Genomic DNA, 17,603 nt, shown 5'->3' with positions numbered 1-17,603 from the left:
CCAAAAAAGAGCCCGCATAACCAAAACAAGACTAAGGAAAAAAAAAAAAATCTGGAGGTATCACATTACCCAATGTCAAACTATTCTATAAGACCATAGTCACCAAAACAGCATGGTACTGGTATAAAAACAGGCATATAGACCAATGGAACAGAATAGAGAATGCAGAAATAAAGCCAAATACTGCCAACTGATCTTCAGCAAAGCAAACAAAAACTTAAAGTGGGGAAAGGATACTCTATTCACTAAACGGTGCTGGGATAAATGATAAGCCACATGTAGAAGAATGGAACTGGATCCTCATCTCTCACCTTATACAAAAATCAATTCAAGATAGATCAAGGATTTAAATCTAAGACCTGAAACCATAAAAATTCTAGAAGATAACATGAAAAAACCTCTTCTAGACATTGGCTTAGGCAAAGACTTCATGACCAAGAACCCAAACGTAAATGCAGCAAAAACAAAGATAAATAGATGGGACTTAAATAAACTAAAACACTTCTGCACAACAAAAGAAATAATCAGTAGAGTAAACAGACAACCTACAGAGTCAAAGAAAATCTTCACAATCTATACATTTGACAAAGGACTAATGTCAAGAATCCATAAGGAACTCAAACAAATCAGCAAGAAAAAACAATCTCATTCAAAAAGTGGGCTAAGGACATGAATAGGGAGTTCTCAAAAGAAGATATACGAATGGCCAACAAACATGAAAAAAATGCTCAACGACACTAATGATCACGGAAATGTACGTGAAAACCACAATGAGATACCACCTCACTTCTGAAAGAATGGCTATAATTTAAAAATCAAAAAATAATAGATTCTGGCATTGATGCAGGGAAAAGGGAACACTTTTACACTGTTAGTGGGAATGTAAACTAGTACAACCACTATGGAAAACAGCATGGAGATTCCTTAAAGAACTAAAAGTAGATCTACCATTTGATCTAGCAATCCCACTCCTGGGTATCTACCCAGCAGAAAAGAAGTAATTATACAAAAAGATGCTTGCACACACATATTTATAACAGCACAATTTGCAATTGTAAAAGTATGAAACCAGCCCAAATGCCCATCAATTAATGAGTGAATAAAGAAAATGTGATACACACACACACACACACACACACACACACACACACGCCACGGAATACTACTCAGCCATAAAAAGGAAAAAAATAATGGCACTTGCAACAACTTTTATGGAATTGGAAACCATTAATGATACAGTGGACTTTGGGGACTTGGGAGAAAGACTGGGTGGCACCCGAGAGAAAAAAGACTACACATTGGGTACAGTCTACACTGCTCAGGTGACGGGTGCACCAGAACTTTGGAAATCACCACTAAAGAACTTATTCATTAACCAAACATCATCTTTCTCCCAAAACCTATTGAAATAGATAGATAGATAGATAGATAGATAGATAGATAGATAGATAGATAGATGATAGAAACATTTTTCTATAGAATTTTGTCAACTCAAAATATATGAGACAGTCTCAATCAATTTAGAAAGTTTATTTTGCCAAGGTTAAGGATGTGCCTGTGACACAGCCTCAGGAGTACTTGATGACATGTGCCCATGGTGTTCAGGGCACAGTTTGGTTTTATACATTTTAGGGAGAAATGAGACATCAATCAATATGTATAGATGTACATTGGTTCTGTCTGAAAAGGCAGAATAACTCAAAACGAGGAAGGGAGATTCCAGGTCATAGGTAGATAAGAGACAAATGGTTCTATTCTTTTGAATCTCTAATTAACCTTTTACTAAAACAACAGGGTGGAGGAAGCAATCGGATATGCACTTTTGTCCCATGAGCAGGGGGATGACTTTGAGTTCTGTCTGTCCTTTGTCCACAAGGAATTTGCTTGTGGGCAAAATGTGAGTGAGGCATGTAGCTCTTTTATCTTTGTATCTTCCTATTTAGAAATAAAATGGGAGGTGGGTTTGCCTAATGCAGGCCCCAGCTTGACATTTCCCTTTGACTTAGTGATTTTGAGGTCCTGAGATTTATTTTCCTTTCACAATTTGTAACAATGATTCCTTCTCAAGCTGGTCTCAACTCTTCCTTTGTACTAACTAAACGGTTTGGGAAATTCAGAGCAGAGACGTTAAATTGATGTGGTTCTTGGCTGGTGGCTTCCCTAATGCCCAGTGTGGAAGCAAATGCAAATATTCTCTACAACAAAACTCCTGATTGTTTAGATTATTCCCATGGGTTAATTTATGCCAAAGCATCAATTCACTATAAAAAATTAACATACACTCACAGGGAAAAGTCAACATGAACAACAGTAAAAGTAAAAAGTCCCCAGAAAACAAAAACCTCACAAAATTTAGAACCATCATTGTCAAATAAGCACCCATGGGGCATATTTAGCCTGCTGCCTGGCTTCATAAACAAATCTTTAATGGAACAAAACAAGTTAGTAATAGAGGTATCCAAGAAGTATTCTGAAGACACAATAATAGGAATGCCTAATTTTTTAGAAGAATCCAAAATATGATTCATTTTGTGTGTGTGTGTGTGTGTATATATACAATGAAGCATAGTAAGTTATGGTATATTAAAATTGCTACATGGTGTACTTATTTGTGAAGTATCTCATAGTTGAATTTTATAAAATTACTTGACAAATAAGGGTGAAAGTGGTGGGTGTAGTGTAATGAGGGCCATTAGAGGGAGTGTCTCAGCTAAGTCGTAATAGAGAAGAAGCATAGCATTGGTCTGGAGTTAAGTGAGAATTCAAATCACTTATTAATTTATGGATTATATAAGTATTATATATAAAATATCTGTATATGTGTTATACAAATATTACATACATTGTATGTATTTATATAATTCATTCAAATATATTATTCCAGGTATTGTTACATATGTATGCATTATATATGTATTATGCATATATAGTGTATTATATATTATATGCATTTATATATTAGTGTCTTTTTTCACAATTAATAATAGATAATAACTATAATATATAATTACATATATATTAATCTTATGTTTTATAAATCAGAAAGGAAATTTGTGAGTTTATATAGATGTATATCTTCATAAGAAAGAAGTTCTATAGGAAGGTGCTTAGTGGCCTTGTGTTAGTCCATGTTGTGTTGCTATAAGGGAATACCTGAGACTGGGTAATTTATAAAGAAAAGAAAAGAGGTTTAATTGGCTCATGGTTCTGCAGGCTGTGCAAGCAGGCACCAGCATCTGCCTAGCTTCTGGTAAGAGACTTCAGGGAGCTTTTACTCATGACAGAAGCCCGAGGGGGAGTAGGCAGACTGGTGATAGAGGGAGCAAGAGAGGGAAGGGGGAGATCCCAGGTTCTTTTAAAAAAAAAAAAAACAGATCTCCTGTGACCTGATTACCACAGAGTGGCTATCAAACCATTCATGAGAAATCCGCCCCATGATCAAACACCTCCAACTAGACTCCACCTCCGACACGGGTCACATTTCAACGTGGTATTAGGAGAGGACAAATATCCAAATTATATCAGGCCTTATAATAAATACTTTTCTTCTTATTCATTGTAACTTTTAAAATAACTATTGTAAGGTTGATATTTACTTTTTAAAAATTTCTGCTATATTCACATTCAAAAATTATATAAAAACATTAACTCTTCTGCATAGAATATAATGAGGTATCCAGATTAGTGTGAGCCTTGTATCCAAGAACCAGGTTCTTGACTTACTCTTGTGGAAAATGACTTCTCATTGAATCATAGAATGATTTCAAGCAGGCATTCGTTATGATTTGATCTAATTTTTGAAAAGAAAGCTTTACAGGCCGACGCAGTGGCTCACGCCTGTAATCCCAGCAGTTTGGGAGGCCGAGGCGGGTGGGTCACCTGAAGTCAGAAGTTCGAGACCAGCCTGGCCAACATGGTGAAGCCCCATCTCTATTGAAAATAAAAAAAAAAAAAAAAAAAAAAAAGAAGGCCAGGTGGAGTGGCTCACGCCTGTAATCCTAGCACTTTGGGAGGCTGAGATGGAGGATCACCTGAGGTTGGGAGTTTGAGACCAGCCCGACCATCATGGAGAAACCCTGTCTCTACTAAAAATACAAAATAATCCAAGCGTGGTGGCATATGCTTGTAATCCCAGCTACTCGGGAGGCTGAGGCAGGAGAATTGCTTGAACCTGGGAAGTGGAGGTTGCAGTGAGCCAAGATCATACCATTGCACTTCAGCCTGGGCAACAAGAATGAAACTCTGTCTCAAAAAAAAAAAAAAAAAAAAAATGCTGAGCATGGTGGTGCCTGCCTGTAGTCCCAGCTATTCGGGAGGCTGAGGCACAAGAATCGTTTGAACCCAGGAGGCAGAGGTTGCAGTGAGCCAAGATCACACCACTGCACTCCAGCCTGGGCAACAGAGTGAGACTCTGTCTCAAAAAAAAGAAAAAAAAAAAAAAAGAAAGCTTTACATTCAAAAACATGTCTGACTCCATTGATGATTTTTCTCTTCATGCCCCACTGCATTTGCCTCAAAGCTTAGATTTGGCTCTAGCCTATCATCTATGTATCTATGTATCTATCTATGTATCTATCTGTCTGTCTGTCTGTCTATCTATCTATCTATCTATCTATCTATCTATCTATCTATTCATCATCTATCTTTCATTTATCATCTATCTGTCTGTCTATCTATCTATCTATCTATCTATCTATCTATCTATCTATCATCTCTGTCTCTCTCCTCTCCATATGCATATATCCATAATCAAATGAGGTCAGACATTTCAGAAGTGTCTTCTCAAATACGTGTATCCTTAACAGAGCCCTAGAGTCACTTTTTTACAGTCCATCAAGTCTCTTTCAGCACTTTCCATCTTTAAACACTGCAAGCACTTCAGGCAAGGCCAGTGTAGCAAAAGCAAAATAAAATACCCTAAAGGATAATGCTTGGTTTGATTTGTTTTTGTGTTTTCCTTTTTTGAGTGGACATGTCCTATCCCAGTATTTGCTTTTGTTCTCACTTTCGATTTTAATGATGGCCATATACTGGACTCATAGCTTTAAGGATTTTTCTACAGCCCCCTTAAATCTCGTTTTTGGTCATTATCTTATATGACTCAATATAATACGTGTTCTCATTTCTGTTCCCTGCTCCTAGACTTATTGCTTTCTTGACGTTTACGCTCTGCTTAAGCATATTTTCTCATCTGGGGATATATAGCTTGAGTTTCTGGGATTGCTGATTTTTGATATTTTATGTTTCCTGTTCTTTTAAAATTATTTACCTTTACAATGAGCAAAAGATGTTTTTAAAATGACTCTTGAAACATAATCATTCCACTAGTCAAGACTTTGCATCATTAACCCTCTCTATCTCCTAATATTAAACTACTCTTCCCTCTTGTGCATTGCTCTTTTGCACATCTCAGTGGTGTGATCCTTTATAGCACTTATCTGATCACTGCTCCAATGTGACAGCACCTCCTACAGAGTCTTTGGCTTTAGAGTCAAATTTTACTGGAACTGTATATATTTACATTTAGTATCCTAGGAGAGAAGGAAGAAGACATCTAAACTTTACTTCTCACTAGAGAATCTTCACATCATTGCTCATTGTTTAATCTTTACTCTCTGGATTAAGTATGTTGTTAAAGCTATGTTATGTAAAGGAAGGAAAGGGAAAATTACTTGTTTTTCTAAGAGACAAGACAAAGATATAGTAAAGAAGAAAAATAATGGGAAGAAAAAAGAGAAACATTTGTTAAATATAATGCATCTTCATTTTTTGCTTCACTGTCACAAATAATGGATCAGCTTCCTTTTATTTTTTAACTGTCTAGGTGTAATATAGACCACTCTCAGATTTTAAAAGTAAGCAGGATTATGTACAGGAAAGGCTCTAATCATGGTTCAGGAGACACTCAGCTGTGAACTTGAAAAAGTGACTTTGACTTCTTGAGCCTTAGTTTTCTCAGCTCTAAAATTATTTCCAAATTATATGACTGGGAATCTTGGATGTTTCATGGAGGTGTTTGGGGACCCATCCACAATGCTACTCACCAGAGTCACTATATGTTTAACTATTTAGATCTATTGTACATCTGCTTAATAATTATTCTGGAGGAAAGACTCTACCACTAAAAATGTTGAAGCTATGCCTGTAGACAATCTAAATTTTCTTTCTCCAACATCTTTTGAGTCTATGAAAACTACCACCTCAAGGGTTCTTATAAAACAAGCTGTTGGTACCAAGTCACTGATTTTCAAGTCTGTCTACATATCAAAATCACGTTGGAGGTTGTTTGTTTGTTTTTAATAACAATTCCTATCTTTCCTTTCAAATGACCAAATCAGAGTCCTTACGGTGAGTGCTGGGCAATTGCAGTTAGTTTTGTTTTATTTTAAACCTATCCTCAGGTCCTTTCTATTGGAAGCAATATTAAAACCATTGCCTAAGGACCAAAATGTGAACCTAAACTCAAGAAGTCAAATGAGCCCTACCTGTACTTGATATAACTGATAAATTTTTATTGATATAACAGTTTATGTAACAAATACATTATTTTTAATATAACAAGAAGACTCTTCATATAACAAGAAGAATCGTGATATATATGATAACAAGAAGAATCTTTATATATCTGCTATATAAATTGTTATATCAAAAACAATTTATCTGTTATGGCAAGTATAGGTATAAATTATATAACAATTTATATAACAGACAAATTCTTTTTGATGTAACAGGTAACAATTTATATGCTTTACATATGTTAACTATTCATCCTGAAGACTCTGATTTAGTAGGTTTGGCATAGGCCCCAGGAAAGTTTCAGAAATAAAGCATTAGAATACATTGTTTTTCAGCTCATTTCTTTGTAATGAGTTGTACTTGTAAATCATGTTTTTGTTTATCTGCTTGTTTTTGCCTTTCACACATATTGAGGGTTGTTGAGTAATCCAAAATTTAGCTAAAATTCAAAATAGCTTTACTTAGTATTTAATTACAGATGCATAATAGATAACACCTGTTGAATAATTGCTACGTACTAGTGTCATAATTGTTTTTTAATGTATTATTTTACCATCATAACAATCCTGTGAGTTAGATCATTATCATGTCTATTTTACAGATGAGAAAAGAAAAGCACAGTGTATATGATGCATAAACAGAAGCTTGCAAAACCAGCAAGTTTCAGACCTGGAATTCAAACCCACACTCTTCCTTATAATACAAGGACTCTAATTTATTATGTCACTTCAAAACGATTTGGAAAGTACTCCCCTGTGACAGTGCTGCCATCATCTGGCAAAGTACCCCCTTCACATGGGAAGAGAGGAGGTGAAGATAGATTAGCAGCAATGGATTCATAAGGCTAAGAGTTATATAAGCCGTTTACTCAGACCCCTGAACAGGTAGTGCTTGGGGGTGGGAGAGGTAAGGAACAAAAGTAAATTTGTTATTTACTCACTATTTCCACAGGAGCGTGGAAACATGCTATGGTTAAAGAACATTTAATAAGCAGCAAGAATGAAGATTTTGGTCCAGACTTTACTTAGGGATAGAATTCAGAGAAGCTTCTTATATTCATGTTATTATAAAGGGAAATTTTAAAACTTTGTCTAATTTTATAATTTGCTGGAAACATCGAAACTTAGAATTAGACAACAGTCTGGAAATTTGCAAAACCACATTATACAAATCTTTCCTCTACAATGTCTAAGCAGAAAATATTCTTTTATAATGTGGAAAGAAAATTTCGTGTACATGGGGACTGATTATTCAGGCTTCTTTTGCTAATCTTACTTTTGGCTTGTTAGTTGAAAATTGCACAATTAGATATTCTTTGAAAGCAGTTCCATAGCTTGAAAATATGCTTGTCTTGGACTCCCTGTAACTTCTTGCCTATATATTACATTAAATGTCATTAAAATGTTTTAAGAAAAAATGAATCGAGGTTGTATCTAGTCTTTGATGCTAATTAGTATTATCTGGTCTATGAAACAGTGAGATCAAGGAAGAAGCTGAGCTTCTATCTGATGCCTAGGAAAGCCTACCCTTCCAATTTGGGTGACTTTATTGATTTCTAGCCCTGGATTTGAGAAGAATGTTTGTAACGTGTATATTCTTTTCCTTTGGATGGAGTCATTTTAAGAGTATTCTTGCTTCAATATATTTGATCAGATAGATGTCTATACCCTCAGTTCTCTGAAAGTCTTTCTGACTGGCTTTTTCTATAAATTAATTGTTGAGAATGTCCTGACAGTGTATATGTCATGCTTTTTATTCTCCACTTTGCGCCACCCCTTCAATAATTTTTTTTCCTTGGCTTATCTCTTGCAATGGTCTCCCAAGTTGGTGAGAATGTACAATTTTTGTCAACTAAACGCTAAATGACCACCAATCCCTCTAATGCTTGAGCTCAGAACACATATGACACTGCAGGCCCTCTCTTTTCAAGTCGCCTCTTGGGCTCTTTTCAGATTCTATCTGGGCAGGATTTATGATTCACCTATTTTCTCTCAAATCAGCCTGAAAATTCCTGGCATTCACACAATTTTAACTTGATTAAAATTTGGCCTAAATATGTCAACTGTTCTTTTGGCACAATATACTACCAAAGTGGTAAGGGAAATAAAAGTACTACCTGCGATTTCTCTTAAGTTTGTTGAATGGTGGAGTGTGTGGTATATATGTGTGTGTGTACATTTTTTCCCAATTACCATATACAAATCTGATTTATTTGCTCTTAAAGTGCCATGGAACTATTCTGTATGATAACTGTTTATTTTGAACTATTTAATTCAGTGAATGTAAACTGATGCATAAAATGATTTACTCAGATGCAAGATAATTATGTGACTAAAGATCCTGATTAATTGCGTTGTTCAATTCACATCAAATCTGAATCTAAATTGTGAAACCATTTTATTCCATTTAAATGGGGGGGCAGCTAGGATCATTTTTTTAAGATGAGAGTTGAAGACAGGGCCTTTGTTGCTATGATTATGTTTGTGATTTTAATTGCCAAGATATTCATGTTTGAAAAGGATCTGCTGTCAAAGCAAAGAAGCAGTAAATGTTCATAACACTTTTCTACAATGGCAATTACATTGACAATCCATTTTGAGAATAACCATAATGGTTCCATTTAGTATGTGTTCTGTGAAAGAGCATCAGGGTCAATATCATGCCTATGAAAACTTCTGATATAGCAGATACTTCTATTATGTCATTTCCATTGATGTTACGGAAGGAAAAATGGAGACCTGAACCCCGAAATAATGGGACAGGAAAAGAGCCTTTTATTATGCTACTATTATCACATCTGAGAGGTACTCCGGTGGGAAGCCATGCAGCAGAAACTTCTATTTGAACCTTTTAATGCTGTTTTTCTTTAGAAAATTGAAAAGGGGTAGGGAAAACATTTATTTAAAAAAAATACACGCAGACACTCTGGGAAAATGTTGAGTTGTAAAGTCAAATTAGTGACCTAACTCTCTATTATTTCTTTAATGAAGTGTTGCTTGGAGACTAGAGGAAGGATAAAATGAACTTTCTGACCCGTTTTGATTCTCAAATGATCTGATACAGAGAAGCTTTTTGAAAACCTAGAGCAATGAACATCAACCTTGAAATAAAAACTAAACCAAAATGCAAACACACACACACACACACACACACACACACACACACACACACACACACACACACAACTAAATAATCCCAATTAGTTTACTGAACTCCAAAATATTTTAAATAGTTTTGTCCTGCTACTTTCAAGAACACTGAAAGTGAAAGCTTTTAGAAGAGAGATCAAGAGAGGCAAGAAACATTCCTAGACTTCTGCTCTTCCCTTTCAAGGTGGAGGGAGTAAGCCCTAAGGAGAGGCTGGCATGTATGTACCTATGTTGGTGTGCTGTCACCAGTCTCCACTGGATCAGGAGGGTCAATTGTTAATTTTCAGAAAATTTGCAAGTCAGTTGTTCAACAAAACCATAATTTGAAAATAAACTATATAAACATGAAATTAAATTGTATTGAAAACAGAAGTAATAAATATCCAACTCATCTTTTTCCAATTAGTTTATTACATTTTATGACTATCTATGCCCTTGAGGTCATTTATATTTATCGTATCTCTATGTAGAAGATACCATAGAATGGTATACTGCTGCACATTTCTTCCCAACACAGTATCATGATGTCTTTGTAGCTTGAAATTAAAAATGGTGAGAGTATTTGAAAATGGTCAAGGTAGTAGTATTTACACCACAGATATCAGATATCAGCAAATGCTATGAAGTCTTGATTTACTGTTTTGTTGATGGTCTAGACTTAAGAAAGTGCTATATGATGTTAATAATTCAGATTAAATTTAAAAGTGTGTGGTGTGTATAACTGTTACATTGCTTATAAGTCTGTAGTTTGCCTGAGAGTTAACTGCCATAGGCTGGGCTCAGCTGATCTTGGCTGGGCTCTCATGTGTCTACAGGCTGGTTGGAAGCTTTGTTTTAGTAAAGGCTGAGCAAAGGCAGCTTATATACAGCAGCTCTGCTTCTCATGTAAGGCTATTTGGGACACCTTTGGTTAAGGCCCTTTTTTTCATTCTGGTCATTGAAACTAGCCTAATAAGTACAGGCTTACATACGTATGCTGCATGGTATGACCTCAGTGCACCTCCTTTTCCTGGGTGTGCAGACGTGCTGGGAGGACTCTCAGGGAACATAAATAGGTGTTTGTTTGGCATATAGGTGTTCTTCTGAAACCAATAGGCAAACCCAGTCATGTCTTTTGATAGCCATGGCTTTTTTAAGCCTCTACTTAAAAAACATTTGCTAATGTCTCACTAGCCAAAGCCAGTGACACCATTTAACCCCGACTCATAAAATAGGGAAATATGCTATGTGCATAGGGAGAGGGCATTGTAAAGATTTTTTGGTAAAGAAATGTACATGAGGGAGTTGAATATATGAGGCTAATATCACCTACTTCAGACACTGAGGCTGAATGACCAATACCGTTGGAAGAAAACAGGGAGTGTGCTGTCCTGGAGGCAAATGAGGAACGTATATGAAGGAAAACATGATCTTCTATGTGAAACGTTGCTAATAGGTCAAGTAAGATGAGCGCTGAGCACTGAATGTTAGAAGCCATTACTGACCTTTACAACAGTTTCAGTACAGTGACGGGGATGAAATTCTGATTGGTGTAGATTGAGGAGAGAATGGACGGAGAGCAATTGGAGAGAATGGTGATAAAATAATACTTTCATGGATTTTAGCTGCAAAGGAGCATAAGAAGTATAGACTAGTACCTGCCTGAGATTGGGGTCAGAAAAGATTTTGAAGTTATTTTATTTAGTTTAATGGGAGATAAATAATAGCAAGTTTTGTAGGTGATGAGAATCACTCAGAAGATTGCTGCTCTGCAGCAGGGGTCCCCAGACCCCTGGCTATGGACCAGTACTGATCTGTGGCTGTTAGGAACCAGATTGCACAGCAGGAGGTGAGCAGTGGGCAAGCGAGCATTACCACCTGAGCTCCATGTCCTGTCAGATCAATGGTGGCACTAGATTCTCATAGGAGTGCAAACCCTCTGTGAACATTGCATGTGAGGGATCTACGTTGTGTGCTCATTATGAGGATCTAACTAATGCCTGATGATCTGAGGTGAAAGAGTTTCATCTGATACCATCCCCCTCCACCTGCTGGTCTGTGGAAAAATTTTATCTTCCATGAAACTGGTCCCTGGTGCCACAAAGTTGGGACCACTGCTTTACATAGAGCAGAGTATTGTTGGCATGATCTTTTTTGCATAAGCAGAAGAGAGAGAATCTGGTACACAGTTGGAGATTTGTCCTTAGGTGGATCCTGGAGAGTTTATAATAACAGAAGAGAGGGTAGAATATGCTGGTATTGAAGAAATGTGGTTCTGTGAGTCTGAAGAAGCTCCACAGACTTCTACACTCTGGAATTGTGTGATGTAAAAGAGAAAGGACCATTAGCACAATTAGCTACAGCTGATAACATGACTGTATTATTACTACTGAATCGTATCCTCCCCAAATTTTCACTTTCTTTGGCAACTCTCAGTTTTACTTTTTGTGATTTTCAGTTAGCATATGTATACATTGGGTGTCAGCATGAAAATGTTCCTCCCTCTGCTCCAACGACAAAAAATCACTTTAAAGCACATTCATTTCTAAATGTTGCCTTAGACCTGAGAGTTTAAAAGTATTTTTATACCAACTGAAACCAACTGCATGGTTGAAATTACTCTTGAAGTATCTCTTGAGGATTAAACATCTGAAACATTCATTGATGTGAATCAACCACTGATAGCGATTGGCTATTAAGAGTTTTCTTTTTTGTGGTAACTAGAGCTTGATTGACTCAATGGATAAGAAGCCCCAAGTACAATTATAGCAGTCACACATACACACCCACACACACAAACACACACACAAAACCCCACTAAATTAGGAGAAAAATAAAAGCTAAGGATGAACAAAACATCTCATAATATCATAAGACTCAAGTGGATTTGCTAAAGAATGCTATTTGTTCTCCTTATTATGAATTTTGTTTTCAAAAAGCAACAAAAACTGTAACTGTTCTCAAGCATTGCAGTATTTAACTAGAGCCTTTTCATATTAAAGTTGCAGAATCTATACTTAATGTTTTTATTCTGCCAGAATTGAAAGTGGCCTCTAGCAATAGTCAGGGGTGACCTTGTTTTCAGACCAGATTGCTTAGCCCAGTGTTTGAATGAAAACAGATAATGCTACTATGTAAATCTGTTCTAATAATAAAAAATTGGAGATAGTGAAAAGTGACAGATGGATTCCAAACTAAAGATATAAAGAAATCCATCCTCCATGAGTTTTGGCATTTAAAAAACAAATTCTATGCCAGGGATAAGAAGGGCATTTGGGACACGTTTGGCCAACGCTCTTCTCTTCATTCCGGTCATTGAAACCATCCTAGTGACTACAGGATTACATACATATGCTGCATGGTATGACCTCAGCCTGACTCCTTTGCCAAGCTGTGCGAACTTGCTGTGAGGGCTCTCAGGGGCCTTAGGTATTTGTTTGAGTAGAGATACCACAAAGTTTTCTAGCTCTGTCTTGTAGCCTGCTATTAAGAAATCGTTTGAATGGCTGCTTTAAAGCTGAGCTGTCTTTGATAAAATTTAGAAATTTATGTCTTTTATAAACAAAAGGCATAACCTTTAAAATTAAAACCAGTCTTCCAAATGAGTTCAAACTATTTTCTCCTCATTTTGACTAATGAAGTCATGTACCTTATACCTTTTGCCAAATCATGTATAAGGAAAATAAAATATAGTTTCTTTAGAAAGGAACTGGGCAGTTATATGCCAAGATTGTTCATGACAATGTCTGGAGACATTTTTCGTTTGCCAAAATGGTGTAGAGAACTTGCTCCTGGCCTCTGGTGGGTGGAGGCCAGGGATGCTTCTATACATTCTACAATATATCAGACCCTTCCACCATTCCCATACCATCGCCAGGAAAAAAAATTTATGTAGCCCAAAATATCAAAAGTCTCTTCCTGAGCTTGAGGAACTCTCTATAAGATGATAATCATGTCAGATCTTTATACCATCTCCTAGGGAAGCAACAAAGTTAATTTTTCCCTCCAGCAGTAAACTAGATCCGCAAAGGATTTCTGCTTCCAATGTAGTATCTGAGAAGATATAGAAAACCTTCACTCAGATAACACCAAGTAAAATATGGGTAGTATAAACATCATACATATTTTTGTAACCTTTGAATAATGGATGCAAGAAAGCCTTGAGAAACTAATTTCCAGAGAATAGAGTCCTGTACAGCTGAGCCGCGAGCTGCAGTAGCTTCTGGAACAAAAATTGGATCTGGTTGCAGAGAGATGATGGAGAAGGCAGGCAGGCAAGAAACCTAAAACTTTGTTTCAGAAGGTAGCCAAGCCACTGGCAACAGTAGGAGCAGATGGGAGAGATTAGAATCTAGAAAATCTTCTAAACATGATAATAATTTGCCTGGCATAACAGAGCTACCTGCCTATCCATTTCTCCAATTTGTATGAAAAAAAAAATGAAGCTAAAGTAGGATTAGAAAGAAGAAATAGCCGGGCGCGGTGGCTCAAGCCTGTAATCCCAGCACTTTGGGAGGCCGAGACGGGTGGATCATGAGGTCAGGAGATCGAGACCATCCTGGCTAATACGGTGAAACCCCGTCTCTACTAAAAAATACAAAAAACTAGCCGGGTGAAGTGGCGGGTGCCTGTAGTCCCAGCTACTCGGGAGGCTGAGGCAGGAGAATGGCGTGAACCCAAGAGGAGGAGCTTGCAGTGAGCTGAGATCCGGCCACTGCACTCCAGCCTGGGTGACAGAGCAAGACTCCGTCTCAAAAAAAAAAAAAAAAAAAAAAGAAAGAAGAAATAATGCAGAGCACGTGAGACCCCAAATTGCGGCTTAGCCCATCATTTCTTTCTCACTTATAAGTGAGAACATGTGGTATTTGGTTTTCTGTTCCTGTATTAATTTGCTTAGGTATATGCCATTGTAAAACTCACTGTATATACTTAATATCTGTATATGTTATCTCATACAAATATACCTATATTTTTAAATGTTAATTATTATAACATGAGGAGCAAAAATGTTTATTTTTTAGAGATATACAGTGGGATACTTAGAGATCAGTGATACACATTTTGAAATTTGCTTCAATGTAATAGAGTATTTGGGAAGTGAGTGGAATCATAGATGAACCAAAAGTGGCCATGAGGTAATAATTGTTGAAATTGGGGAACTGATACGTAGAGATTCATCCCATAATTCTTTTTTCTTTTATACGTTTTAAATATTTCAGTAAATGACTTTTTAAAGTTTTTTTTTGCTTGAATACTAAGTGATGTAGAAGACTTTCTATTAAAGATATACATTTAATATACAACAAAATAAAATGATGATACCATCAGAGACATTGTGGGAACCTAATAAGCTGTAGAAGTGGCATCAGAATTTTGGAAATCCATCTCGTGTTCACTTCAGGGTATAGAATAATAAATGACTCTATTTATTATCAATCCTTCTCTTATTTATGACCTTAAAATAAAATAGTAGTGTCAGAAGTCAATTCAATGTAGAATTTTCAATAGCAAATTGCTGCTTGACCTAACATGTCAGGTACATGTTAGGTAAAAATACTCTGATATCCATCGGTTCTTACACATTTTCTCTTTTATTACCAAACAGCTAAACATGGGGCTTCCCCATTACATATATATATATATATATATATATATATATATATATATATATGTTTTGCCGATCAGTTATCTAATGTAATGATATCAAATTACACTGCTACTAGTGGTATATGGGAGTTTTGTTTCTTTCACATTTGAGGCAACATTTTATATCACTAACTTTTTCATTTAACTATTCTGTGTGTGTAGTGGTATTACATTGTGTGTGTGTAACACTTTTATTAAGATATAACTGATTTAAAATAATCTGCACAGAAAACACACCGTTTGTTAAATTTTGACATAGGTAGTATATATACATCCTTGAAACCATTACCACAATCAAGGTAAAATGATAAATGTATTCATCATCCCAAAAACGTTTTCTCATGCCCCTTTGTAGTTTCTCCCTTCTGTGATACCCCCACTCCCATGTTCAGTTTTTTTATTGTTTCAGGTATAAGGGTAGATCTGATTCCTGTTACTTTTATCTTAGCAAAAGTGAAATTTGCACTGTGATTGTAACTTGCACTTCTCTGATGATTAATAAAATTGCATTGTGTTTGATGGACTTATTTTTGATATCATTATCTTTTAGCTTTATTCTGACCATAAAGAAAAGCATAAATGGTAGAATCCTTGCTGTAAGTGCTAAGATAGCCACACAGATGGAAAGTTTATCATTTTGTTGTATGAGATCATAGCTCAGCTGTCATCTTCACCTGGTATCAACTTATTTATATTTTATATAAATTTATATACTTGTCATATTGGATATCCATGTTCCAATGATCTTATAAACAATACTCTACAGATCTCAATAAAAAAATATTTGACTAAATGATAAGGCATGAGTTTCATAGGTTATAACTTTTGGGGGTATTTGATTTGGCTACTTACTAACTAGAACTCTTCTATTGTACTCTTGTTATGAAACAATTGATAAATGGGACCAAAAAAAAAAAAAGAATGAGATAAACAAAAGTCAAAATGTCACCTTTATTAAGCAGATAATGGAGAAGATAATGTAGATAATTTTGCAATTCTAAACCAAGACTTAGACAGATTGCTGCACTCCGTCCAGGCATAACTGGACTAGAAGCCTTTATTCACACACAGGTAGGAAAGAGAGTATGGGTCACATATATCAGACTTCCCCCCTAAAAACAAGAGTTTTATAAAGTTCTTTCCTATCCCCAGGAGATCTGTGAGTGACAGGGTGAGAGGGCATTGTTATTGCCAGTGGAACTCAATGAATGGATGAAAACTTTGGAGGTTCTAAAGAGTGAGAAGCAGCTTTTTATTCTTCTAATCCACTGATTTAATCACTAAAGCTTTGCTTAACTAAGAATGAGACTATCTGGAGATAAGAAAGTCAGACTCTTATCTTCATTAGACTCAGTTCCCCAAATAAATTACCATTTTACTAGATATCCTCCTGGAACAATTGCTAGATGACACAATTTTTCTCCAGAGGATTCTAAAACAGGTCCAAAGTGTGCATTCATTAAATCAGCCTCTAAGCTCCAACCAAGGCCGAAAACCCAATACTCACTACTTTATTTTCCATCTTGCATTATATCTAACATTATTCAACTAGACTACCACAGGTTCTGAAACAAGATAAAATAAATTCATTAAAATATTGCAATAACAAAATGCCAACAACAGATAAAGCAAATTTTAATATAAATTCCCATCACTGTGGATTTCCTGAGGAGAAATTAAAGTCCTCAATTTAATGATTTTGCAAGTTTTGAAGTCAAAGGAATTTAAATTCAAAATCAAATTATCTTATTATTACAAATAATTTATATAAAATTTTATACTCTGTAATTTTTTACTTATAGTTTCATCCATGCCTCGTTCTCTGTGAATTGCATATGGTCCTTTCAAAACTCAAAGTTTTGTTAATTTTACACCAAATCTCTGATTTGTCTCACTTTTTACACAGTTCAGGGGCAATTTTTTAAAAAGATACAGTGTTATCATGCATTGACCTACTGCCACAAAATTTTTAAAAGCAAATTTCCATCTTAAAAGCAGTTATCCCAGCCAAAATTATGTTTCGAGAATCCAGAACTTAGTGTTGACAAGGACCATAGTAGAAATCGTGTGCTACGCCAATGAATGAGGGTGAGTGGAGACAATCTTGCTTTCACTCTTGGATGCTATCTTATGCCAGTTGTCTGGAATTCATGGCCTGTGAATTTAGACTCAGTTTGGAGAAATTGTTCAGTGAGAGAATAATTTTGGCACATTTTCTTGGAGGAGAAGCCACCCTGTGCATACTATCTCGTCTCTCTCAGGAAGAAGTATTTAAGACTCCACTGTCTTCTTGCAAAGCTTGACTTGTTCCAG

This window comes from Macaca mulatta, chromosome 2 (assembly GCF_049350105.2).
Source record: "Macaca mulatta isolate MMU2019108-1 chromosome 2, T2T-MMU8v2.0, whole genome shotgun sequence".
NCBI classification, from domain to species: domain Eukaryota; kingdom Metazoa; phylum Chordata; class Mammalia; order Primates; family Cercopithecidae; genus Macaca; species Macaca mulatta.
The sequence above is the reverse complement of the archived record's forward strand: the minus strand, read 5'-3'. Positions refer to the sequence as shown.